Source organism: Mustela nivalis (assembly GCF_964662115.1).
Source record: "Mustela nivalis genome assembly, chromosome: 3".
Classification (NCBI taxonomy): Eukaryota; Metazoa; Chordata; class Mammalia; order Carnivora; family Mustelidae; genus Mustela; species Mustela nivalis.
In genome coordinates this window covers 74,518,780-74,546,432 of record NC_139022.1, presented here as the reverse complement: position 1 = coordinate 74,546,432, position 27,653 = coordinate 74,518,780, and the positions used below count along the sequence as shown (strand labels likewise).

General features: G+C 39.3%; 1 protein-coding gene and 1 long non-coding RNA gene across 2 annotated transcripts in view; both read left to right on the top strand.

Moving 5' to 3' along the window:
* The window catches only part of LOC309861654, a 429,230-nt gene that overhangs the window by 127,727 nt on the left and 273,850 nt on the right, over nt 1–27,653 (top strand). The gene's annotated exons all lie outside the window — the stretch shown is intronic.
* ATG10 (autophagy related 10) overlaps nt 1–27,653 on the top strand; it is a 305,650-nt gene that overhangs the window by 16,270 nt on the left and 261,727 nt on the right. The window lies entirely within an intron of this gene.

Genomic DNA, 27,653 nt, shown 5'->3' with positions numbered 1-27,653 from the left:
TAGATAAAATCTTTCAAAAAATAAAATAAAGTAACGGTGACCTTTAACGTGAGCAATGATGTGCCCTGATAAAAGTTGGGGCTTCTATTATCCTGAGAAAGGAGGATGAATTATTGGAGTAAAACTGGCATTCTTTGCCACAAATATCTTCATGTATTTCCAAGGCAAAGTTCCAGAGGTCCTGAAGAGGATGCGCTCAGCAGGAGGAAAGGGATGGTAGAAGAGAGATAGAACTCTGTGGTTAGGAAGAGTGATTTCAGTGTTGAAGATGTTACAATAGGAGTCGGCCAGGAACTGGCTTGGATGAGTCAAGTAATGATAGATGAGATTTTCAGAATAAAGGAGGTGTAGGAAGCACAAGGCTACAAGTCTCACATGTGGAAACCACTGGTACCAAAGGCTGTTGTCACTTGATCCTGCACCGTGGATGCTATTGCTTTTCCTATCCTATGTATTTTATAACTAAAGCAAAATAGGGCTATTTTTTGGTCATATTCTGATACCTGGATGGGCTTAAGAAGTAAAGATTTTTACACCTTAGAATTGCAAAACTTAGTGTTGGGTGAAAGATTGATACTTTTCTTTCAAATACAGGCCACTACTGGTGGGCATAGAACCCAGGTTGTGTTGATTGCTAACATGATTTATGGCAGTCCCTGTGTATTCAGCTACATTCCATGACCTATTTTCCCACAGTGTCCTCTGCCTTGATAAAATCACTCTATTCTATGTCAAGTCCTTTTAATTCTTTTATGGAATCAAGTATGAAACAATTTCCAGTGCATTCAACTCAGACTTTCTTTGCTCCATGTTTATCCCCCAAAGACTGAATAATTGAAAAATTATTGGGGGGCACCTGGGTGGTTCAGTGGGTTAAGCCTCTGCCTTCAGCTCGGGTCATGATCCCAGGGTCCTGGGATCGAGCCCCACATCAGGCTCTCTGCTTGGTGGGGAGCCTGCTTCCTTCTCTCTCTCTCTGTCTGCCTCTCTGCCTACATTTAATCTCTGTCTGTCAAATAAATAAATAAAATCTTAAAAAAAAGAAGAAGTTGAAAAATTGGGAGCTGTTGCTTTGTGCACAGGACAAAGTAATTTTTTTGTCCAGGTTTTCAGCCTGGCCTCAGATAAACCCTCCTCCCGCCCTTTTTTATACATAAACTTTAGGCTTCCAAAATCATTTCAGATTGCAATTAATAATTTATATCCCTAACTATCTGGCACATGAAGGGATAATTGTACATAGAAGAAAGAATGGTAATGAAATAGTTATGAGGGAAAGTAGTATCACAAAAATAAATAAATAAACAAATAAATAAGTGGGTCTTAGAAAGGATTGGAAGTTTAGCCCGTCTGTCTATGCATCTATTCATTTATCCATCCATTTGTTTATCCATTAATCCAGCTATCCATGCATCCATCCATTATTCCATTCAAAAATCTTGTAAACTGTCAGTCTTTTTAGAACTCACTAAAATTCAAAGATATTAGACAATGTCTCCAGTTCTTTTATTTTTTTTAAGATTTTATTTATTTATTTGACAGAGAGAGAGAGATCACAAGTAGGCAGAGAGGCAGGCAGAGAGAGAGAGAGAGGGAAGCAGGCTCCCCACTGAGCAGAGCCTGATGTGGGGCTCGATCCCAGGACCCTGAGATCACGACCTGAGCCGAAGGCAGAGGCTTAATCTACTGAGCCACCCAGGCACCCTGATGTTTCCAGTTCTTGAGGACTTTATATGTCATGTTAAGCAGACTCAGTTTTGATGCATAGTCGAGAAGAAAGAAATGAAGGGAGGTTATGCATCAACTGCATTTTAACTAGTCTGGGAAGCTTTACATATATAATCTTATTATGATTGAGACTAAGGAAAACAAAGGCTAATATCACAGTTCAGTGGAAGAACATTGATGTATGAATAACTGTAACCCCATGTCATTGGTGCTATAATAAACGTAGGAAACCAGATAAGGGACAGGCTGATTCTGCCTGAAATAGATGAGGAAAATTTCCTAGTGGAGCTCCAACTTCAGCTGGATCCTGCTGGATGATCAGGAGATATCCAGATAGGAAGGTGGGGGAGGCATTGTAGGTGAAAAGAACAGTGTGCACCAAAGTGTAGTGAGGTGAGGATCAAGGCAGATTTGGGCAATATTAAATGGTTAAGGGCTAAGAGGAAAAATTGGAGAGCTGGGTTGGAATTCTGTGTGCCAAGGAAAGGCATTTGAATTGTATTCTGTAATTAATGAGGAGCTATTGAAAATTAATAAGCATAGGAGTTACATGATTGGATTTATGTTTTAGAAAGGTGACAAGAAAATAAGGAAAGGGGGAAAAGACTACGTTTACTCATTTTCACCTGGCAAATATTTATTGTGTTCTTACCATATGCCAGGTATCTTCTTGGGGCTGGGGATACAATATTACAATTGTCAAAAATTCTTGCCCTTCAAGTGGTGGAGGGAGACTGTCTATAGAGAAAAATGTCTAATCATTCAAGTAGTGATAAGTGCTATATTGAGAAAACACAACAAGGAAGGAACATAGATACAATCTTTGCAATTGGGTGACCACCTTTCCATATGTAACATAATCTCCCACTGAAAGAGATGAGAGAACAAACCTTGTGCATGTCTGCAGGAAGAGACTTCAATGCAGAAGGAATAGCAAGTGCAAAGGCTTCTCTCTCATTGGAGAGCTCTGCAAACCCCGAAATGACACAATAGAGGGATTTAAGACTTAAATTCCCGTATTTATATGAAAGGGGCACTTGGCCAAAGAAATACTGATCATCTCTTATGTATCATTTCAGAACCTCTAGTCATTTGTCTATAAGGATTTGAGTTTCTCCAGAACATGATCTTATATAGATCATTGTGGGGCCAGCATTTTGGGCAGAGGTAATTAAGCTGTTTTCTGCTATCATTCAAGACTGGCAATTTTACATTTAAGCACTGAAGCCTTGTCATCATGCCAAAGCCAGGAGGATATTGTTCTTTTTCTCTTTTGTAGTTTAAAACCATACATTTCACTTTCATATGCTCTGTACTTGCATTTTATATGCAAAATGAATAAATGTAGTCTTTTCCCTCCTTTTCTTATTTTCTTGTCACCTTTCCAAAACATAAATTATATATTCAAGTACAGATGCATTTCATCTGCACACATGTAAGGGAACTTGCCCCAAATCTAAGAAATACAGTGGTGTGGATGGCACGTGTGGAAAACCTTCAGCAAATAAGCAAGATGAGTGGAATTGGAAGTGAGTCTGGCTGATGGTGATCTAGCTGAGTGCCTTGCACACACACACAGAGATGAACATGAAACTAGAATCTGGAATGAGATCATTAGTGTATACCATTCTGGTACTGTAGTCAGACCACACACATATTTAATGCACTAAACCCACCTTGAAATGCCCCTCATCCCCAAGAGAACAAAGTACTAGAGAAAATAAAGGGGAGGGGAGGATGCTGAGTGATTCATAATGCTGTCAATGTCACAATCTACCCTGAACACCAGAATAAAGGTAATAGGGAAAGTTCTTCAGTGCTTGTTCAGCTGCCTGCCACCCAACTCTGTGGCAGAAAGGCAAGGAGAAAATAGATGTATCATTATAGAATGTATCAATAATGAATTATAGAGATGACTTGCATATAAGAAGTAATTCCCTATATCTATTTGAAATATCAGTCTTTAGGGTTGTATATTTGACCACTCAATGTAAAAAAGGTGGACAGTCTTAAATCATTTTTAAGATGATTGGTATATTAAGAATTAAATTAATAAACTGGTAAAAAAAATAGTGAAGACAAGAATTTAAGAGTGTCAAAAAAAATAGAAGAGAGGTAATATTTTCCCCCCGTGTTCAATAAATAAAATTGCCTTGGAATAAACACAATCTATTTATAGCATACGTATAGGAACATCTCTGGAAGTCAAATTTTCTATCTGAATTTTAAGCATTATTTTTCAGCTCAGATGATTTCATGGTTTGGAGTAGAATATTTTTATTCCAAATCTAGATTCCTTTTACCTCCTAAAAATATTTCTTAAACTTTTCCAGCAATGCGCTACTTGGTTGTCGAGTTAAGAACTTATACAATTCAACCCACAGAGTGGCTATCAAACATTTATTTAGAGGTTAAACACATTCTATGTCCAAGGCTCCAACTAGGCAAGGGCTGAAAATGCAAACTGAGTAAAACCTAATGTGTTCTTACAAGGAGCATAGGAGGTGCAGTCAAAAATGATAATACAATGAGGCAAAATATGTCAAGTAACCTAAAGGCTCGAAGGAGAGACAGATAACCATGAGATAGAGAAATCAAGGAAGTCTTCAAGGAAAGGTGGCATTTCCTTGAAGATTTCAGTAGGCAGAAATAGATTGGTTTGAATGGGGTGGGAAAAGCAATTCAGGTTAAGACAGGGCCCATTTGAGAAGAGAGTTTCCTGTTTTGCTGTAGTGTGTATATCCACCTGGGAGTAGAGGGAGTAAAGGCAGAAAGGTGGGATGTCAACCCGAGGAGTCTGGACTAGATTCAGTCAGCAGTGGGGCTCTATCCAAATCACTGTGATATGATGTGACATGACATTGCTCTGTTTATGCTCCGATGCCCATGCTTTTGTACTCAGTCTCTTTCTCCTGCTGAAAGGGTGAGGCTCCTTTCTCCAGCTCCTGGGGGAGAGATTGGTTCTGTACTACAGACATACTTGGAGGGCAGAGCACAGTAGGAGTCCTTTGGGTGTGTCCCTCCCCCAACGCTGGAAACGTGTAGCTGCTGATCGTGGCCGCTGTGTGCTGGCCACTTGATGTCATTTGAACTCCTGAATATTTTCAGAAGCAACAGAAAGAAACATCATCTTCCATAAATACAAGTTAAGTGCCTCCTACATGAAGCGCAGCAGTTTTACCCTGCTCTAGATTGGTAGTAAAGTAGCACTCAAATCCAGAAGCCATATAAAATCTTTACCTCGTGGGACGCCTGGGTGGCTCAGCTGGTTAAGCAGCTGCCTCCAGCTCAGGTCATGATCCCAGCGTCCTGGGATCGAGTCCCGCATCGGGCTCCTTGCTCAGCTGGGAGCCTGCTTCTCCCTCTGCCTTTGCCTACCACTCTGTCTGCTTGTGCTCACTCTCGCTCCTGTCTCTGACAAATAAATAAATAAAATCTTAAAAAAAAAAATTCTTTACCTCGTATCAGAATAGTAAAGGGCTAACAATGGTGCCCCCAGTAGATAGGCCATTTCCAATACTGCCTTTGAATGCTGGACTATTATATAATATCTTCTCAGCTAATTTTTTTTGAAGATCTAATTTAGGAAAAGCAGGAACAGTGTTAGGGGTTTAGGGAGATTCAGAAGTGAGAGCCATTCCTGAAAGACAGACATTCGTAGAAACTTTAACCTATAAATAATACACAACATGTAATGTGATATACAGATGAGTATATAAACTCCCAGGATGTTTTCTGCTTGGTTATGTTCAACAGACATGAATGTTGTTTAGACACCTTCTTACTGGGGGATCCATTCTGGGCTTCAGAGGCTAAGCTGCTGTGGTCATTTGGGTCCCTGTAGTTTAAGTACAGATTTCTTTCTTTTTCTTTTCTTTTTTTTTTTTTTTCATTTAAGTAATCTCTACACCCAACATGGTGACATGGTGCTTGAACTCACAACCTTGAGATCAAGAGTTGCATACTGTTCCAACTGAGCCAGACAGGTGCCCCAACCAAATACAGATTTTTAATGGTACCTAAAATGCTTCTTCACCTTGAGACTTTTTAAAGACAGAGAAACCTTAAATAAGATCGACTGAAACCATTGTAGAATGAGAACTTTACAGTAGAAACTTATTTGATAAGACCGAAAGCAGTAATGGATTAATTAATCCAAAAATTTGGTTAAAGTCTGGAAGCCTAAAAAACACAATATTAAAGCATGCATGATTCCTCATTTGACGATGTTTTGCTCTAGAGCCAAGGTCTTCGCCCCTGCCCCTCAAGTGTAGATTTTTATTTTGGAGACTTTCTTGCATAAATCATATCCATAATGCATCTATTTCTAGTTTCAGTTAATTTAAGGCAAAGGTAGCATTTCTACGGCAACCTAAATCTAGAACGTGATAGGACTTTCCTAATTCCTGTTGCAATCTTTTACATACAACTATGGTAGTAGTCATTTATTTAAAAAAGTGACTTGGAACTGTTGAGTCCCAAGCATTCAATTTCATTTTCTGAATAACGACTCTCTTCTCTGCTCTCTTTGTTTGTCAATTTTCATATTTAATTAAAATATGCTTAATTTAATTAATTAAAATACTACAATCACAAGTCTAATTAACCCAAACATGTTTGGGAAAAAAACACTACTGACTTTTGGGTAGCAAAAGACAACAGAGTGGGAGCAGAAATCCTTGGGTACATTGGAGAGTAGTTACTGCCCTCAAGTGCTCAGCATGTTGTGCATAACAGAAAATTCAGTTTGCAGGGAAATGGAGAGCATCTGTGAACCCCACAAGTTAGTTGAGGGGAAGTAGTTGAGAGCTTGTATTCCATAAAGCTAGCTAAGCATTGGATTATGTGTGTTTAACTATCCACAATGTGCTATGTGATTCTGGATTAACATCACTGAAGAACTGGGCAAATACACACAGACAAACACATACCTAAGAGCAAAAATATTTTTATCAGGTGTGTATAAAGGAGGTGTTAGTGCTGGCTCCATTATGAACTTCCATTTATTTACCTGTTGATATTCTTGGGTTCTATCCTGAATGTGCATGGGTACTGTAATATCTATGTATTGGACTTTTATATTAATTACAGAACTTTAAAATATCTCAGTAAAATACAGGTATTGCTTACTTTGTAGGTTTTTGTAAGAATTAGTCAAACGATGTGTGTGGAATGTTTATCATTGGGCTGATGGGTTTCAGCTCCCTCTATTCCTTTTGCTTTTAAATGTAATTGTCCAAAAATCAGACCATGAGTACAGAGTCTTCATCAAAAACTTATCGACCAGCTTGAAGGGGTTCCCTCCGGCTGACTTTGGAATAATCCATGCATCAAAATGAGAACAATGACAGGAATTGACTGAACACATCGAATTTTTAAAGTATCTGTGAACTCATACAGATTAGGAAATAAACTTAGGGAGAAGGGGAGAAGGGAAAGCCTTTCTTGGGAAGAAATGCCAATTATAAATGTAGCAGTTATAATAGAATAGGAAATTATCATTTTATAACCCATTGTAATTACAACTATTTAGTCAAAAATTATCAGGGGATACTAAAATCACTGGGTAAAAAGAACATTAGGAAATAGGATATTCAAACAATTTCATCCCATAGATGAACCACAAAGGGAAAATGTACTTTTCATAATGCAGAAATCTGGTGAATATCACCTTCACCAAGAGACCACACTTAGTAACACCCATGAAGTATAAAACTGACATCATGAGGCTCCTTATTTGATGTACACAATGTCATCTCTGAAGTTTTTCTGCCCTACCTCTCCAACTCCCAGTTTAACTTGAATCCAATTATGAGAAAGTAATCAAAGTGATCCAAATTGAGAAACATTCTGTAAAACAAAACATTATCAACAACAAAACATGCTCGTAGGTGTCCTAAAAGCAAGAGAAAGACTGGGAACTAATTTAGATTAAAACAGATTATTGAGATAATTGGGGGAATTTGACCTATGTAATACATAATGGTATTGTATCAATGTTAAATTTTCTTTTTCTTTTTTTTTTTTTTTAGATTTTTATTTCATTTTTTGCCAGAGAGAGAGAACGCACACACATGAACAGGGGAGAGGGGCAGAGGGAGAAGAGACTCCCTGATGAGCACAGAGCCCACCATGGGGCAAGGTCCCAGGACCCTGAGACCAGGACTTGAGCTGAAGTCAGATGCTTAACAGATTGAGCCACCCAGAAGCCCCTTAAATTTTCATTCTTATGGTTATGTAAGAGAATGTTTTTACTCTTAGGTGTAATGTGTCAACAAAATAGTAATAACAATAAGAATAATGTGCATATATATGTGTGTATATATAAAAATGTATATATTTATTTAATTTACATATATAAACAAATACATACATACACTGACAGGGAAAGCAAATGTGATAAAATATTAATAATTAGGGAAACTAGATAAAGTTTATATGGGTGTTCATTATACTCTTCTTAAGAACTTTCTGTAGGACTGTAATTTTTCGAAATAAAAGCTGAGGGACATAAAGGTATATCTAAAGCTCTAGGTAGTGCTCTTCCTAATTTGCTGACACAGAGATCTGTGTAATAGTGGACCATCCAGTGCAGACTGCACAATTGTTCTCTGTCACCCAGAACTAAGTTTGATTTGTGTGGTTCAGTCTTCCCATAGCTGCTACCTATAACAAAACATGTAGAACTAAGGATTTTTCCCTTGCAGAATAAAGCAAAAGCAGATGCCATATCTTTAAGTAGATTATATTTAGATTTTAATGAAACTTGTTAGTAGCGAGAGGCATAGAAAAGAGCAGTACTCCGGCAGGGCCTTCGAGGTTCTTGCTAAAATTCCCACCAGCTGTTAAAGTACCGTCCAAACCACAAGCCAGAACATTCACAGAGGAGAGAAGGTGTAATAGAGAGGTTAAGGCTGACTTTCTCCCCGCAAGGTTGATGGAGACACATCCAACTCTTGAGCAGAATAATTGAGAATGACTGTCTTAGAGGTTGACCAAGTTTGTGTGTAGTCAGTCTCTTCTTGAAACTAAGAACTTACTATATTTGAGAGAATAATCCCCTCATGTTAATTTATCCTGGAGTCACAGGACCAAAGCACTAAGACCTGTGTATGATGGCAACAGAGCCACCTACTTCTGGTGTGAAAGGATGGTCATATTTGCTTAAGCTAAGAGTGCGAAGACATTTTGAATACACGCAATAGAAGTCAATGTTAGGAGAAATATAAAAAACAAAGAGTCAAAGTAAGCAGCCCATGGGAATTAGTAAACATGTGAGCTGTTGCTCCACTTACATTATTATATATGGGTTTTGTGACCCTGGGATCAGGGTCCTATAGGAATCACAAACATTCTAAAGAATATAACACATCAAAAAAAATATGATTTAATTATTTAAATATGGTAATACATGGGATAACAATGTCTAAACTTTTCAAGTACTTATAATGTGTTCTAAGTATCCCATTGCATTTACTTCAATTCTATGACTTAGGAGGGCGACTATTCCCATATTACAAATGCGGAAATGAAGGCACAGGACAGTTAAATAATCTACCCAAGGCAGAACTGGGGTTTGAAACCAGGCAGGTGCCCTTAACCATTGCTCTGTGCTGGAATGTCATTAACCATAACAATCATCTTTTTGGAAACTATTTACTGGCATGGCAAAATGTTAAAAAAAATTAAAAAGACTGGTCAGTCAGTATGTGCAGTATGTTTTAAAAACATGAAGATTAGGGGCACCTGGGTGGCTCAGTGGGTTAAAGCCTCTGCCTTCAGCTCAGGTCATGATCCCAGCATCCTGGGATCAAGGCCTGTATCACATCGGGCTCTCTGCTCAGCGGGGAGCCTGCTTCCCCTTCCCTCTCTGCCTGCCTCTCTGCCTACTTGTTATCTCTGTCTGTTGAATAAATTAAAAACAAAAACAGAAACAAAACAAATCTTTAAAAAAAAACCCATGAAGAATAAAGGATTGAGAAAGCGAGACTGAGAAACTGAAAGTAAGAGCAGGCCCGATGGAGGAAAGCAGGATCAAGATGCAAGCAGCAATCTCTCAATGACAGTAATTGCTACTTTCTTCTGTCCATTTTCATGAAGTTTTCAACTTTCTGTAGCTTTTATAATTTAAAAAAAAAAAAAAACCCACATGCTATATGTCAAAGAAATATCCTAGAAGTTTAATAAACAGCCATGTTGAGTATTCATAGAAGCAGTCCTAATCCTTGACTCATTGTTTCTCTAGATTCATCATTTATGTACCACTTCCATAGTTTTTTACCATATGCATTTCACTCTGTTATTTGCTTAATAATCCTTTCAATTAACTCACTATTTTTACATGGTCTCCTAAGGCGTATCTATGAAATCGTGTTTTTTTTTAAAACCATTCTATGGATTTTTAAAAATGTAAATTAAAGTAAACACAAAACTATTAAAATGTCTTGTGCCACCAGATATGAATCGTCCACTTTGGGAAAGAATATGCTCCTCCTCAGGGCACCTAGTTGGCTCAGTTGGTTGGGTGTCTGATTCTTGGTTGTGGTGTTAGGGTCTGGAATCAAGTCCTGCATCAGGCTCTGCACTCCATGGGGAGTCTGCTTGTCCCTCTCTCTCCCCTTCTGTCCTGCCCGCACTGTGTGCCTGCTTTCCCTCTCTCTCAAACAAATAAATAAATGCTCCACCTCTACTGGTTTTATAATCACTTAGGAGAAAGAGGTAGGTTCCTGGATCTACTAAAGCAGAATTGCAGAGAAGGGTCCTGGACACCTGCCTTTTAAACACATTCTCTAGGAAATTCTTGTGCAGCATAATGTTTCAGAGCAATCGTGCTGTGGTTTCTTAAAAGGATGGATAATGGTCAAGGATTTGGTATTGAATCTGAGGGAATTAGAGAATTTAACAAGATAACCAGGTTGAAATCCAGAGCTGTACTAGACCACTCCAGGAAGTAGCTTGAGGAAAGTGTTCGAGATAACCTGGATGATGGTGGAGGAGAAAAGCTAATTATTGCAAAATAAATGAAATTCCTTCTTCCTTTGGTTACCAAGAATGACACCCCTAGAGAGTTACTTTGTTGTCTTGTTTGAGTGATTCTTACTGCTGATAAATTTATCACAGAATGTGTTAAGGAAGCAGTGTGTGACAGTTTGTGTTGAGGTTAAGGTAGGCCTATAAAGATGGAAACAGAGAGCTGCCAAAAAACAGAATTCCAAAAAGGAGGTGGGTCGCTGCAGCAGAGGGAGCAACAGAATCTCATTCCAGTGAGCCATTAAGAGCTGTGGGCAAAACAAGCAGCTGGCCAACCAGTGGGAATCAGAGGTATGAAGTTTTTGGTTTTGTTTCCCAAGTAGCTGCCAGAAGAGAATTTCCATGTAAAAAGAGACCAGCCTTTGTTGAGAAGATATTTTGTTAAGCCCACAGTAGAGTGGAAGGAAGCCTCAGGGCAGGGCCGGGTGGTAAGCTGGGGAGGAAAGTACCTGTTGCAAGCTGGAGAAAATAACCAGAGACAGAGCTAGTAAAGGCCTAGGAGAAGGGGGCAGTGTCTGAGGAGAGGACTCTGTGGTGGCTTTCAGAGTCTTGAAAGCTACTGAGGTGGGGGGAGGTTGATAATGGTATCAGTGTAATCTGTGATAAATTAACCCATGCACAGAAAGAGACAGTGCTATATGGGTTATGCAATTAGTAGAGAATTTGTAGGTATGTAAGACTGGGATAGAGAATGGAAATGACTTTGTTCAAACATGTCACAGAGGTATGTGGGCAATGCACATTTAGGAAAGCTCCACAACACACCAGATGAGGCCCAAAGAATCTAGGTCCGCTCAAGGTAGGCTAGATGAGAGATGGGTATGAGTACAAAGCCCATGTAGTGGTACCTCTTTGGGGACAACATAGAAAAACCATGCTGTAATTTGAAAAGGGTTTGATAAAAATGACAAAGAGAAAATGTGGAAAGAGGACCAGGAACCCTGAAAAAAGCATCACCCTATCCTGTGACCTGGAAGCTGTTCTCTTTCTGTCACCATGTAACCTGGGGCCCTCAGGATCCGTTGACTTGATTACCTCTGGCTTAGATACACTTGCTTTTTTGGTTTAACTATTCATAGACATTTTCTAAGTCTATTATTTTCTCAAAGTCTGTTATTTCTTTTCTAAAGTTCTGAAATATGTAATTGCTATGTGTATCTAATATCTTCTACTATACACACATCATTTTGAATTTTGATGCCATCCTTAGTATTGGTGATTCTCAAGAATTTTCTGGCCCGACATATCCCTTGATTTCCCGTTGCCCTTAGTTTTCACAGAAGCCTTTTAAATACTGTATTCCCACCTCTCACCCTACCACCTCCACCCCTCCAAACAAACAAACAAAAAACTAGGGTAGCTGACCAGCAAGATGATTAGAAAGAGGAAGGGAAAGGAAATTAGTATTCTGTGGAATTGATTACCCTGGGGTTTCAGGGTGGTTGAGGCCATACACTCTGTCACATAACGCTATGCAAATTGACTTTACCTTTCCAAATTTAAATGATACTGTTGTCAACAAAGAGATGATACCATGTTTGGCATGATTCAATGGATGTGTGTCTCTTTTCCCTAGTTCCACCAAGGGAGCTGTATTAGGGTGGTGACAAGGGTCAGCTGTACAGGATGTGGAATCAGCTACACAAGGAGGGAGCATCAAAAGACGCCTTTCACTGCATTTCGTACCCCCTACCATGTTATCCCGAGACCCCAGCCAAGTTACTTTATATGGTGACAAAAACTGCTCTGGGCTAGCTATAGCATTTAGGTTTCAGAAACAGTTTTTTCTATGTTATAGAACTATGTTGCCAAACCAGCCACAGATAGTATCTAAAACCTAGGGATGTACATGAAGTCATACCACAACACCGTGATGATGACCAGCATACGGACACAAGCTGTCATACACTCAGTGGGGCTTTATACTGATGAGGCACTGAGCATGGCAGGTCTGGCCATCTCTAGTAGCTAAGCTGTTTGAGGAAGGAAGGTCCTGAGCTTGCAGATGAATTTACAGCTGTGAGGAAGAGGGAGGTGGTGAGGCAGGGCAGAGGTGGTGGAGTAGAGGGACTCTGGTTGGCCCCAAGAATCATTCCTGCGAGTGTGCCCAATATTGCACAGAAACATACCAACTGATAGCCACCACAGCCAGAAGACCACTCTCTAGAACACCTCTGCTATCATCAGTGGAGTTTTATACCTCCCCAGACCCAGGTAATTTCTTCCTCAGCTTGTTTCATCCCAGTTAAACTTGTCATTATTATTAATAAATTAAATTAAATGTTATATAAGCAACAACATATGGGTACAAAAAGAAGGTTGTTTTTTTTTTTTGTGAACTTGGTTGAATATTTATGAAAAGATTCAATGAAAATGAATTGTTGAGCAATGGTTAAAGTGGGAAAGCAATTATAAAAATCGAGAGGGACTTTGCACTCAGTTTGTCTTTAAGGTTTTTCTTCCTTTTAAAGAAATTATCACTGGAAATAATAAAGGATGTGTAATGGGTGTGATTTATGACAGAAAGATTAGGCCAAACTCCAGCTAACTGACCAACACTCAAAGAAAAAGCCTGGGCTTTGTATCAAAAGCTTGGCAAAAGAATGCAGTTACTTTCATTTAAAATAAAAATTTTGATGTGCACATATGTAATTTTTTGTGTGTGTGTGATTCACTTCTTTAACCGGTATCTTCCATTAGCCAATGAATTCTCTGTCCTAAGTGCATTTGATAAAAGGGTCTCTGTGGAACTTCCTCTTTCATCATTATTATGTTGAGATCCGAGGGATTAGGATTCCCACGATTAATCTCTTGTTTGAGGTATAGGGCAGCAACATTTCAGGAAGGCAGAACTTCTAAAGATTTTGTATAATTCAATTCTCCTTTAATTCTCGCCTAATTATGGCCAAAAAGGCACAGGTATTCCTATTCATCGGCTAAAAGTGGCACCACCATAGTGATAGCATAAACTCAATTTATAAATCTCTTACATACTAGTTTTGAAATTGAGATTCTTGATAAATTTAGAAGTAGTTTCAGAATTTGCATTCTTTCCATTTTGGGCATGAAGGCTTACTTTATTATCTTATATCACATAATTTCAAATTGCCTTAATTCTAATTTGCAAAAAACAGGATTGCTCTGTATCAGAAGCAAGTTTCTCCGCCTGGAGCACTAGAAGTAAGCATCTAGAAGAAGACCTTTCAACATCTCTCTTCCTGATGACACAAGTGTTTCCCCTTGAGCTGGTTTTGGTGTAGAAATTTATGTTCATTATAATCAGTGATCTTTTCTGAGCCTTTTTTCTGGAATGAAAAAAAAAAGAGCTTTTCTGTTTCCTCACATGCTATGAGTCTCTAGCAATATTGCTGGGCTTCAGCTCATTCAAGTTCCTCTGGGAAGCTTGTCAATGACAGCAGTTTGTTTTATTTTTAAGGTATAGATCCCAGATATTTATCTACAAAAGCATTTAACACCTCCAGGCAACTAGATTTCTTCAACATGTCTTTCTCTATCAGTAGGCCTCTAACAAGAGTGTCAAAGCACTCCAGACCCTTCCTAATACTTTCAGATGACCTGTTATAGTCCTTCAGATTAAATATGAGGAACTGATACACATTATCTTGGCTCTACCAAATAGCTTTGACTAGTGTTTCTCAAATTGAATTCTAGGACCTGAAAAGGTCATTAGAGAAATCACAGGAGCAGGGGCAAGGACAAGGACAAGGGCAAGGACTCCAACGTAAGGAACTATTCCTGCTTTTATTCTGAAATAGTTCATTTATCTGAAGGCCCCTTATGCAGTTACATCAGTCAATTGGCTTATTTTCTGTACTCAGAAGTTGAGCAAAAAAAGACTTCTAAACTCCCAAACTTATCAAAATGTCATTCATGATGTTTAGGACCTTGATTCTTCTTTATAGCATGCTGAAATCCAACTCACGTCATAAAATTCAATCTTTTAAGTGTACAATGCAATGGATTTTAGTATATGTTCATTGCTATGCAACCATCACCACCATGTAATTCCAGATCATTTTCATCACCCCCCCCTCAAAAATCCCAAACTCATTAGCAGTCACTCCCCTTACTCCTCTCCCTTCAGCTCTAGGCAGCTACTAATCTACTTTCTGTCTCTATGAATTTACCTGTTCTGGGTATTTCACGTAAGTGGAATCATGCAATATGTGATTTTTTGTGTCTGGTTTGTTTCACTTAGCATAATGTTTTCCAGGTTTGCCCAAGTTGTAACATACACCAGTACACCACTTTTTTAAAGTAGCTGAATAATATTCCATTGTATGGGTATATTGCATTTTATTTGTCCACTCACCTGTCGATGGACATTTGGGTCATTTCCGCCTATTGGCTATTATGAATAGAGCTACTATGAACATTTGTGTACAAGTTTTTATTTGAGTATCTGTTTTCAATTCTTGTAACAGAGGCCTAAAAGTGTAATTGCTAGTTTAAATGGTAATTCTATGTGAAACCTGTTGAGAAATTGCCAAACTGTGGCTGCATCATTTTACATTCCCACCACCATTGTATGAGGGATCCAGTTTATTCACATCTGGCACTTGCTAGTTTTCCTTAAAAATAATTATGGCTGACTCTGGAAAACAGCATGGAGGTTCCTCAAAATGTTGAAAATAGAACTGCCCTATGACCCAGCAATTGCACTACTGGGTATTTACCCTAAAGATACAAACGTAGTGATCCAAAGGGGCACGTGCACCCGAATGTTTATAGCAGCAATGTCCACAATCGCCAAACTATGGAAAGAACCTAGATGTCCATCAACAGATGAATGGATAAAGAAGACGTGGTATATATACACAATGGAATACTATGCAGCCATCAAAAGAAATGAAATCTTGCCATTTGCGACAACATGGATGGAACTAGAGCGTATCATGCTTAGCGAAATAAGTCAAGCAGAGAAAGACAACTATCATATGATCTCCCTGATATGAGGAAGTGATGATGCAACATGGGGGCTTCAGTGGGTAGAAGAAGAATCAATGAAACAAGATGGAATTTGGAGGGAGACAAACCATAAATGACTCTTAATTTCACAAAACAAACTGAGGGTTGCTGGGGGGAGGGGGGTTGGGAGAAGGGGGTGGGATTATGGACATTGGAGTGGGTATGTGCTTTGGTGAGTGCTGTGAAGTGTGTAAACCTGGTGATTCACAGACCTATACCCCTGGGGATAAAAATATATGTTTATAAAAAATAAAAAATTAAATAAAAAATTAAAAAATAATAATAATAATTATGTCTGTCCTAGTGGGTGTGACTTGCTACCTCATTGTTGTTTTGATTTGCATTCCATGATGACTAACAATATTGAGAATTTTTTATGTTCTTATTGGCCATTTGTATATCTTCTTTGGAGAAATGTCTACTTCCAAGTCATCTGTTTTTTAAAGTGGGTTGCCTTTGTCATTGAGTTGTGTGTTGGTGAGTTATATATATCAACTTGGCGAGACTATGGTGTCCAATAGTTGAGTCAAACATTTGTTTACATATTGCTGTGAAGATATTTTATAGATGTGGTTGCCTTTTGTAGTTGACTTTAAGTAAAAGAGACTACCCTTGATAATAGGGGTGGACTTCAACCCCATCAGCTGAAGGCCTTAAGAGCAAAAACTGAGGTTTCCTGAGGAAGAAAGAATTCTGCCTCAAGACTAGAAATCCTGCTTGAGTTTCCAGCCTGCAGGCCATACCCCATAATCATATGAGCCAATTCCTTAAAATAAATCTCTTTATGTGTTTTTGTGTGTTTGCATAAAAGTATGTGTACAGGCATGTATTATATAAATAATATATGCATAGATGTAAGTATATACATTTGTATATGTGTTATATATACATATGCATATATGTTATATAAACATGTGCACACATGTATACGATCTACATGCATATATGTTCCATTGGTTCTGTTTCTCTAGAGAACATTGGTTGATATAAATTGTTAAAGTTCTTTGTATATTTATATATTCTGGATACTAAATTGTTATTAAATATATGAAAATAGGACCCTTATTTGGTTAACTTGCTCTGGTTGTGTTCGATTTTATGGCCGTATGTGGCCATAAAATCCTCAGTGAATCTCAAGTTTGTCTGAGGAGGATCAGACAGAAAAATGCAGGTAAAACACTTAGAACAATGCTTGACACATAACCCAATTAATATTGTTATTATTATTTTACCACATTTGAATTCATTTAGAGCTATGAGCCCACTCAGTAAGCCCTAAAGATGTTTATTATTGAGTAAATGCTGATGAATCTCTGTTGTGTATATGTTCCTGCATGGAGTGTGATGCAGGATCAACTTGGTGGAGTGCAGCCTTGATAGTCGTTCAGGGTCTTGCGCCTGGTTTAATGTTCTGCTGCCATCATCTTAAAATTCTTGGGGTGCCTGGGTGGCTCAGTGGGTTAAAGCCTCTGCCTTCGGCTCAGGTCACGATCCCAGAGACCTGGGATCGGATCGAGCCTCGCATCAGGCTCTCTGCTAGGCAGGGATCCCGCTTCCTCCTCTCTCTCTGCCTGCCTCTCTGCCTACTTATGATCTTTCTCCCTGTCAAATAAATAAATAAAATCTTAAAAAAAAAAATTCTTATTAAGGGATGCCTGGGTGGCTCAGTTGGTTAAGTGTCTGCGTTTGGCTCAGTGCATCGGGCTCCTTGCTTAGCGCGGAGACTGCTTCTCCCTCTGCCTGCTTGGACTTGCTTGCGCTCTCTTTCCCACAGATAAATAAATAAATAAATAAAATCTTTTAAAAGTAATAAAAAAAAAATTCTTTTTTTCCCCAAGATTTTATTTGTTTATTTGACAGATCACAAGTAGGCAGAGACACAGGCAAAGAGAGAGGAGAAAGCAGGCTCCCTGCTGAGCAGAGAGCCCAATGTGGGGCTCAGTCCCAGGACCATGACCTGAGCTGAAAGCAGAGGCTTTAACCCACTTTGAGCCACCCAGGCGCCCCCCCCCCCAAAATAAAATTTTTATTAAGTCTTGAACAGGAGGCTCTGGATTTTTATTTTGCATTGCATTTTTATTTTGCACTGGACTCTGCACATTATGCAACCAATTTTGTTATGACGACTAGAAATTTTTTTTTGTTCAGACTAATAACATGATGTTTCTAAAAATTACCACGTGTTATTCAGGAAACATTAAATCTTGCTAAATATACTCTAAGAAGACTGAGAAATATACAGTACCTTTAGATCATGATGTTCGTAAATGAGATTTTGACATTTAACAGGTAAGTTTTAGTTATCTGAAAAATTTACTTGTTTAGAACAATCAAGAGCCTGATAAATGAAATATCAATATATATTGCAATAAAAAGAAAGAGAGAAACTGCAGGCTTTGTTGTGGTAGTAGTGGTTAGAAGTTGGGGAGTTTATATTACTAAGGTTTTAGGGGATTAGGAAATAAAACTTTTGAAATAGCTGTCTTCTCCCCAATCATTATTGGTATAATACCCAGGAACTCACCGTGAGCCATGAGACTAGTTGCTTAACCTCTCTTAATCTTCGTTTCCCTTTCTATAAATTGAGAATGATGAACAGCTGGCAAGTCTATGCAGAGCATCAGATTTTCAGCCCTGTGTCATATGAAATAAATATCCTTTTCCCTGAGGTTTCCCTCTCAAAGATGTATGGAGCTCCTACTCTGTGCTATGCTTCATCATCAGGGCTGGGGACACATTGTTGAGTAGGGGTCCTTGTTCTCAAGAAGATTCTGTTCTTGTAAAGAAAGAGAGATGATACACCTGCCAAGGTAAATAGGATTCCTTCAGGCTGCAGTGAATGTAAATGAGGAGGATTAAACGGGTGGAACTGCCGGGAAAAAGCTTTTTGAGGAGGTGACCTGGAAGTTGAGATCTGAATGATGACCATGAGGAAGTAAGGTGAGGAGGCAGAGAAACGTGTCCTTAGCAGAAGTCACCTCAGGATCAGAGGCTTCAGGAGTGGAATGCGCTCGGTGTGTGTGGAAATGGGGAAGAGGCTGTGTGACGTAGAAACAGAACAAGGGAGCAGGGCAGGCTGGGAGGACAGATGGACAGGTGCCACAGCACGTAAGCGCAGGAGTTTGGATATCATTCTAGTTCAGGGAGAGGTCTTTGGAGGGTGTTAAGCAGGAGAAAAATATAATCTGATTTATGCCTCAGAAAGATTCCTCCAGCTGGCTGCTCTGTGGCGGAATCCAATGGACAGAAGGTTGGCAAGTCTGGTGTCAGTGACCCCTTCAAAGGGTGCTGCATCAGTACAGGAAAAAGGAAATGGGACTTTGACTAGGGTCCTGGTCTTGGGAGCTAGTAAGCAACAGCTGGATTCGGGATATACTTTGGAAGTAGAGCTGACAGGACTTAGTGTTGGATTGAATATCAGGGTGAGGAAAAGAGAGAGTGTTTTGTTTTTCCCTGATGAAAAATTTAATACATGTTCACTGTAGAAAGCTTGGGAAATTCAGGGAAGTGTTCAGCATGTTACCTGTTTATTATGTAATATGATTTACATTTAGTATTAACATAGCTTTCTCTTGCACAAGGAGACCTTCACTCTTATTGACCATTATTGCTACCCTTTTGAAGATTGCAGTGTACCTTTACTTAGTAGACACGTGGAAGATCCTTGAAATTAGAAAAAAGAAAAGAAAAAGGAGAGAAAAACCTGCTTTACCCTACTTAATACAGAGTTTCCTAACTTTATTTGGCCTTTTTTTCCTTTTTTAGGATTTATTTATTTTAGAGAGAAAGAGAGTACAAACAGGAGGGGAAGAGGGAGAGAGAATCCGAAGCAGACCCCACGCTGAGTATGAAGCCCAATTCCAGGATCAATCTCATGACCCTGAGATCATGACCTGAGCCAAAACCAAGAGTTAGAGACAACTGAATGTGCCACCCAGACACCCTAACCTTTTTCCTTTTTGATGGTTGTTTTGGATAATATCTACTACCATCTATCACCAGAAAATATGACCTAATACTGTATTGGTTCTTTCCCTCTTATTTCTATGTCCCTTACACATAAAAGTTAGCTTTGCAGGTTTTAAGCTCAAAATCATTTATGGAGTGTACCAACACAGCTCTTCATAAGGATTTCATGAGAACTTAACCTTCCACCAGATTTTATCATTCTTACCATTCTAGGAGGAAAATGTTGCCTTGATTACGTTGTTCTAGAGTGTTTTTAACTGTTTCTAATCCAGAGCTGTTCTATCTACCAGTTATTCTTATAAAAGAGGAGGGAACTTGTGTAAAATCTTTAAAATTGACATTGTCTCCCAAATACCTTAACTTTCTCTTAACATACACGGTAACAGCCAGTGGTATAGGAATTACATTGATAACATACAGTAGAGATGGGGGAAACTGAGTTTTAAACCTGAGAGTGCCCATCTAGATGTTTGTTAAGTATATACAGTCAAAATTCCTTATCTGTAATTTGTCCTAATCTGTAATTTGGGAGCAACCACAGTGGGCATTTTGTGAGGTCCCAAATATCCCATGTAGACAGAACAAAAATATATTTTCTTTGTCCTTGTATGACTTGGAATTGTCTAAAATGTCAAGAGGGAAAAAAAACTCATTAAAAATATTTTGTTTAGGTATTGTTAATAATAATATTGAAAGCTTTTATGCCCCAGTAGTAGTTCGTGCTGCTTATACCATTGAGGGGGACATGGTGTGCCTTACTTACACTCAGCTTAATTTTAAGATTTTAATAAATGAAAAAGTCTGTAGGAAGTGTGGTATATCATCACACTTAAAGCAGCCAATTAAATTAATCTCTTGATATAAGCTACTTTATAAACTCATTTATCAGCCAAGTTAGCTTGGTCTGACCTTTCCACCCCTTCTTGGATAAGGATGGTAGCAATTTCTCAGTAGCAAAATTATCGATTTTTTCTTGACAGATCTTCTCTTCTAGTTTGATTTTCTTTCTTTTGTGCACTTCTATTCTTGTGTCGCCTTCTCGGAGACTGGAGTCCCATTTACATGTTGGCAAGAAAAATGCTGTTTGAAAGAGTATGGGAAGTTGTATCTTAATGTCCAAGCTAATTAGCCACACCTAAACAATTTATGAAGGCATTGTACTCAATATGGAATATTTATCTTATTCAATAAATAGAAGAACATGTTGATTATCTTTTGAAGCTTGGCCTATTTGCCAAGCAAATGTCAATCCTTCTTTTGTTGCACTATTGAAACTTGTGTGCTCTAATACCTTTTTCCTGAATTTTCACACAGATTCCTATATGTTAGATGATGATCATTTTGTCACGTGCAATACTGACATGGATTATTTGCTCAGCTAATTGAAAATGTTTCCCTTTATCAATAACTTTTCATGGTTTGGCAAGGTATTTCTTTCCAGGGAATAATTAGAAGGTAACTATAGCCTTTTGCCAGATTTGAGATATTTAAGGAAAATAACTATCTTATTACAAAAATTGCATCTGAGGTCAGTCTTTGGAAAAGATAAACATTTTCCCAGAAAAATAAGGGGGGCAGGGGTCATGAATGGAAGAGTACTTATACTTACTGTGTATCCATTATAAGCCAGAAACTGTGCTGGGAGTTTTATGTACATTATTTCCATTAACATGAGGTTTTTTTTTTATCTGCATTCCGTGGTAAAACCGAGGCTCACAGAGGTCAAATATCTCATGCACCAACTAATGGATGTTTGACCTGGGATCTAACACCAAGTCTGTTGGACTAAATTCCATTCCTTCCATTCTACTAGGCTTTACTGCTTTGGTTGGCATAATCAGTGGGATCCACACCACTCTGAGGGTTGCAGCAACCCAGTGATCACAGCTCATTCAGAGGCATGGAGTTCCATTGGCTGGTTTCTCAGTAGTGTTGCTGGAGGAACAAGAGACCCTTATTCCATTATCCAGGGTCAAAAGCAGATAGTCTCCTAGTGTGAGTCTGGGATACCGAAAATCTCTGTGTGCCTTTACACAGAGAAATGAGACTATCACTGTTTCCTAAAAATGGTGGTCCGAGTTTTCCTTGGTAGCTAGGATTTTGTTCTAAGGAAGAACATTATTATACATTTTCCTCTGTGCTACTCACACCATTGCTGGTAACCACTTAGGCCAACTGCATGCATTACTGGTAGGTCCAGTACCCTAGTATTCTAGACTATTCTTCTTAGTATTCATAAAGCTATTGGGATGTCTGTTTAAGAGAAACTAACAAAGAATCATAATAGTGACATTACTGTGCTTATCCATCATTTTGTAAACATAAGTGCTAAAAAGAAATTCCTTTCTGCTTTGGATTGTATTAAAGTTCCTTAAACACAGTCCATTTTTCTCAGACCACCCTTTAAAAGACTATTGAATTAAAAAACAAACAAGTAAAATAAGAACTGGTCTCAGAAATTTTTCTTAGTAAAATATATTGACATTTCTCTTAACCCAATACCTATGATTTCCCCAGGCCAAGGTTGAAGTCACCAGGTAGCTTATTTTGAAGGAAGCAAAATAGATTCCATCTGAGTAGTCAAGTTAATTGCTTTCCAACAACTAAGGACATTAAAGATCCAAAGCAATCTCAAATTTTAAAATTTACTTCTTTGCTTTTCTTTTGTTTTTTTTTTCTTTCTTTCTTTCTTTTTTTTGGAAGATTTTTTATTTATTTGTTTGACAGGGAAAGAGACAGTGAGAGAGAGGACACCGTAGGGGGAGTGGGTGAGGGAGAAGCAGGCTTCGCGCTGAGCAGGAAGCCTGATGTGGGGCTCGATCCCAGGACCTTGGGATCATGACCTGAGCCAAAGGCAGACACTTAACAACTGAGCCACTCAGGCATCCCAAAATTAGCTTATTTTCTGACTATTAAGGTAATGCCATTATACTAAAATTTTTGGAAAATGCACATGAAAGAAGAAAATTAAAATTATCTGTGATTATATATACATAAAGATAACCATTATTAACATTTAGTGTACACCTTTTCTTTTGTATTTTAAATAACAGTGCCGCATGAATCAGGATTCTTAGCCTGCAAGCCACAGAAAGAGTGTCCCCTCCTTTAAGTAGAAATGAATTTATTGAAAAGATATTTGGTAGCTCAGTAATTCACGAGAACTCCTGACGAACCAGTCCTGGGAAAGAGCAGGAGTGCAAGTAACCAAGGGAGGTTGAAAACCAGATACTATCCTAGAATTATTCTGATGACGCTCCCATGCGGCCACGATAAAGACCTTTCACTGAAGCCAATCCTTTTGAAACAGCCAGCCCAGACAGTGGTGGAAGTGCTACTGGTCCTGCTGTCCCCAGAAACTGTGTTGTCTCACTGATAGGAGGAGTTTTTGCCATCCTTGCTTCTGTGGGTCACTGGCTCCAATTCCAAGTCTGGGTCAGTCTAAGTCGAGGTTATGTGCCTACTCCAGCTGTCAGAAGATGATGACATAGAGGTTCTCAATCCCTTGCCTCTGTAAAGGTAGGAGGCCTTCACTGCACAAGAATCATGTGGTGGGAAATTCCCCAAACTTGGGATGGGAGTTTAGATGCTGAGCCACCAAAATCCCACATGATGTCTGCCACAATGAGCTCATACAGCTTTATATAGCTCTGTATCCTGCTTTTCTCTCAAACATTAAATCATGACTATTTTCCTAAAACATGAAGTATTTTCCAAAATTAGGATTTTGGGTGACTCTGTAATAACAGTCTTGATTTGATCGGTAAATAGCATATGTGATATTAACTGTCCAAAAATGGCTTGAAAAGCATGGCAGTTACAAAGGTGGGAGCATCGATCTCAGCACAGAGCTATCGGAATTATTTTTCTTGCTTCAGGTAGCACTCAGCTGGGAGAAGTCAGCCTCTTGCACTGACTTTGTATCTTGGGGCACTGCCTGAAATGACCTAGTTAACCTGAATGAGGCACTGGAAAGGATAGGTCCGGAAGCTGCCTCTGCCTGCTAGACTGGGGCAGGCACAGACCCAGCAGCAGGAGCTAGAAGGGAGTTCAGTCCAACAGCAAAGGAACTCTATATCTGGCCTGGTTTGGGTCCAGTCAGGAGGCTGCCAGCTTTGGGGCATTCTGTAAAGGAAGAGTCCAGAAGTTGGTGATAGTCATGGATTGAGAATTCTAGCCCTTGGCCTCAGATTCACCAGCAGCCAGGGCCTGAAAAATAAAAAGTCGGGCCACCTGGGTGGCTCAGTTTGTTGGGCAACTGCCTTTGGCTCAGATCATGATCCTGGAGTCCCAGGACTGAGTCCCACACTGGGCTCCCTGCTCAGCAGGGAGTCTGCTTCTCTCTCTGACCCTCCCCCTCTCTTGTGCTCTCTCTCTCTCTCTCATTTATTCTCTCTCAAATAAATAAAATCTTAAAAATAGAAACAAGGTGGGTTCTAGTTCTAGAAAAATTCATGATAGATTAAGTGACCAGGATGGGGACAAGAATGAGCAGGGTCTAGTTACAAGACCAGTGAATAGGGTAGGACCAGGTCTTAGAAGCCTGGGTATCAGAATTAGAGCAGATATCATGTGTTACCTGGCCAACAGCGGATACTGAATTCCAGGCTCACTTACCTTAAGTTGTTCCTGAGTCTTGTTGGGTTTGGGAGCTAGGCTTTAGGGACGAGGTTAACAGAACTACAGATGGAGCCCAGGGATTCCCATTAAGCACAGCTTCGTGGGTTCAGAACAAGGCCATGGGAGACAAGCTCCATTAGTTGAGATGGAGGTCAGACTAGAAAGAAAGGGCACGGCCATACGAAGGCCCTGAAGAAAAGCTGCCTTCTCACCATCATTGTTGTCTCTTCGGAGGCTGTGGAGACTTAACCTCTTTTGTTCTCCCTGGAACCATATTAAAAAGTCAGCTTCTCTTCCTATTCAGTTTGTGTGTGGTGTTTTGATCCCTATGGACTTTCTGAAAATTCCACCACAGTTTTCAGATGCCCCACTAATGATTTGCAGATACCATGGCTCAATGAATTTGCCCTGCAGTGTCTTCTCTTTTGATGGTCTGCAACTTGCTGTGTGTTTGAAGGACCTAGCACAGCAATGCAGAACCAAAGGTACATGCTGAGTTAGAGCCCCAGAGACTAGGGTGGAATTAACTGGAGTAGCATTTGTTAGTCTCCCTCACGTAACATGTTTTCATTCCATGGAATTTTAGCCACAAGAACATTATTCACAGGGTGTTTGTGGCATATTTTGCACTGACTACCAAGAGAGAACACTGCATTGGCTGCGATGTAATTACACTTCCTTCTGCATTGCTTCGTTCACGACTGACATGTGGAATCCACCCAGGACTGGTTGTGAACCCTGCGAAACCGCAGAACGATAAATGATCGTCATCGTTCCTCAGAAGGCTGTGTCACATTTGCCCACAACCATTGGATGAACCTACCTTTTAAAAATAGATGTGTTTTTGCACTCTTGAAACTACTTATTTTCTTACTCTTTGTCACAGCCAGCCTAGTTTAAACTGACGGTAAAAAGAGGTTTTGGAGGTTTTCCACCACAAGGTTATTTAAAGTTCTTTGAGCTGCCGCCAGACCTTCATTTAGCATTTTAATAAACTTCCTGGGCCAAGGAGTAATTTTCCTGTATCCTCTTTGTCCTCAGCATGAAGTAATAGTACAAAAGAGGGTCATCATTTTTAGGCCAGTCATCTGCATTAATTATAAAATTATCCTTACGAATAACCAGGTATAAGGTCTGGGATAGAGAAAAGGGGGGAGCGGGCTTCTTTCTGTGGTTAACATTTAAAAAGGGGAGTCATAGACACATCAAGGATTTAAGAAAGTGCCAACAGAAATATTTTTTTCACACAGATAGTTAGAAGGGACATTAAAAGAAACTGCACATACAGTCAAGTTGTTGCAAGATAACTAGAATTAAATTGCCTAAACATTTGCTTACTTGTGGTGTCCTTATCTGGAGACTCTCTAAAGGCAGAAGTACCAGTAGACTCCCATGTTTACATGGTGATATGGAAATCGGCCTCCAAAACAGTTCATTGTAAGGATCCCCAGAGAATTGTCTGGAACCCAAATCTCTGGGTGCAGTGTGATGTCACTTTTCAGTGTTTCTAGGCTTTGGGCCAAAACTCAGTTTCAGGAAAATAATTGCAAAAATGTTTAAATAATTTGCATGAGGTTTGTGAAAGCAAAGAAAAAGCTGCCTGCTCCATTCCCAAAGGAGATTTCAAGACACAATCAATGTTAGGCCGCAAAACACTGTTTAGACAGAATAATTATCAGCCCTTTCCCTTCTCTTTCATTATTAAACTGAGGCCTGTTCCCTCTGAGGGCTTCACCTGGCATATGGAAAGACTGTTGTTGCTAAGTCTTCTTTATGGATGTTCAAATAGGCTAAGTAAATTCAGAGTTTACTAAATTGGCTCATTCAAGGATATTATTTGACATGAAGTTGCTTCTATGTCATGATTAGCTGTTTTGTTCCTATTCATGTTATAATCCAGTATGATGGAATTATCTAGGGCGATTTCAAACTATGTGGAGAATTCTTGAAAACGGATCCCAACGCTGAGTTCATTTCATTCATTGTTGACTCCTTAAAACTGAGCTCAAAGAACCCTAAGTGACAGGATCATCAAAACAGCACACAGAACGATGCAGTGGGGGGAATCGTATTAAGACAGAAAAGTGAAGCCGTGTTTAAATCGTGTTACAGCTATCAATGCCCAAATTACAGTACAGTTATTTCTTTAGGGAACTACTTAAAGTATTGTTCGAATTGAATCAAACTTATTTTTTTACAAAGAGTCTTGAAATGCCATTATCTGATTTAAAGAGACATGGCTACTTTTTATGTGGTAGTTTATTGATTTTGATAGTTCAGGAATGAATACGTTGAGTAAGCAGCGCTGTTAGAGTGCACGCAAATACCATTTTACTTCTCCTCCCTCTTCCCATTCTGCCTATTTAAACTCCTTCTCTGAAATTCCTTTTCCCCTCACCTTTGGGGAGGGGTCAACTGGAAGGGACAATTATAAATATGTATTTATATGGAAATCCTTAGCTAACAAAATGTCTTTTGGACACTTATAACCAAAAGTGAGACTTGGGTTAGTAATTAACGCCTGCTCTGTGTAATAGTTAAAACTTAAAACACGGATTTGAAGTTAAGTATCTTTTTCCTACTTGGAACTGCCAGTAGGAAATGGGGAGAAGCTGACTTCTCTCTTCATTCTGCCTTGTCTTTTCTGTCATTCACTGTGATTTCTCACCCCTCCAGGGTTGGGATGTGAGTGAAGGAGAAAATAAGGGATAAAGAAATAGGCAAAGGTTTCCTTGACGGGTATCCTTCTGAGCCCGTGTTGGTCCTCTTCAGAACTGGTGGATGGTTAAGCCTGACTTTTTCTCTCATGGGCACATCTATGGATTTTCTTTCTTTGACTCCCAGATCTCTAGGGATCTCTCACTTGGAAGGGCCTTTGGAAAACAGAGACCTGTCTCTTGCAGGTGGTTCTTTCTAATGCTTCCGTTAGCTCTTGAGTATCTCACAGAAAACTTGTATCTCCTTACTCTCATCTCCTCCCCTTTCCAGGTGCTCCTTCTGGGCAGATCCTTGGACGGCACTGGCCTGACTTGCTCATTCATGGCTTCTTCATCTGCTCCATGCAGCATTGGTCTGATGTCACTTGGACTACAGTGTTTCCCCTCCAATCCATGGCTGAAGGAGGCTTGCACCAGTGCATATTTTTTTTCAGGCTGTGTCAGTCATGCAGTTCCCATCTCCTAGGGAATGGGATACTTTCTAGGTGGTCCCCAAAAGGGCCTTCTCACACTTGAGATGAAGAAGAAATATCTCCCTCCCCACCTGACCTTTAGGGGAGTTAGAGTCTCAACCCAACTCTCTCCAAAGACATCTTTTCT